This window comes from Plasmopara halstedii, assembly GCF_900000015.1.
Source record: "Plasmopara halstedii genome assembly, contig: Scaffold_7, whole genome shotgun sequence".
Classification (NCBI taxonomy): Eukaryota; Oomycota; class Peronosporomycetes; order Peronosporales; family Peronosporaceae; genus Plasmopara; species Plasmopara halstedii.
This window is the reverse complement of record NW_020186929.1, coordinates 494,761-495,600: the sequence shown is the minus strand read 5'-3', so window position 1 is coordinate 495,600 and position 840 is coordinate 494,761.

Here is an 840-nt window from a genome sequence, read left to right as displayed (position 1 = left end):
GCCACTCGTAGAGTTTGCGCTGAACAATGCAGTGCATTCGTCTACCGGCTACACGCCGGTCTACGTGAACGGGCTGAATCACCCTCGCAACCCATTGACGCCGCCATCCCATGGCTCAGGGCTTGGTGGGGAGGAATAGCCGAGTGGCTAGCTGATGTCAGCCCACTTACCATCCGCAAAGAAGTCGATGACTTCTTGTCTACCAGACTTAGTGTCCTATGACAGGTTCGCGATGCGATGCGATGGCTGAAAGTCAAGACCTGCAGAAACAATATGCAGATGAAAAAGGAAGAGGCAAAGTGGAAAGCTTTAAGGTCGGAGACCTAGTTTTATTAAACTCTAAAAACTTGCCCACACATACCGCCTCTGCTATCTTTCGGATAAAGCTTCGTCCATGATTTATTGGACCGTTTAAGGTTGTGGCCAAGCGGGGCCTAGCATATACGCTAAACCTTTCCAAACGGATGCGCACCTACCCGGTGTTTTACGTGGGTTTGCTCAAGCCGTATCGGGATCCGACGCATGTGAACGCGGAAACGTTGGCGCCAGAGCGGATCCCACGTGCACTCGGTTACCCAGAAGAGAGCGGTGCTTGAGTGCATGCGCACGATAAGCTGTATGCCCATGCCGATAAATGCATCTTCGGTGCGGAAAAAATCCCTTTTTTGTGCTTCATTGGTAAGCGTGGCTTTCGAGCGAATTCCGCTTAGGTCGAGGCCATTGTAGACTGGCCGGTTCCAAAGAGCAAAAAGGATTTGAGCAAGTGGATTGGCCTCGCTAACTACTTGCATAAGTGTAGCGCAAATTAATGCGGAAATGGCACGGCCTTTGTCGAATTCT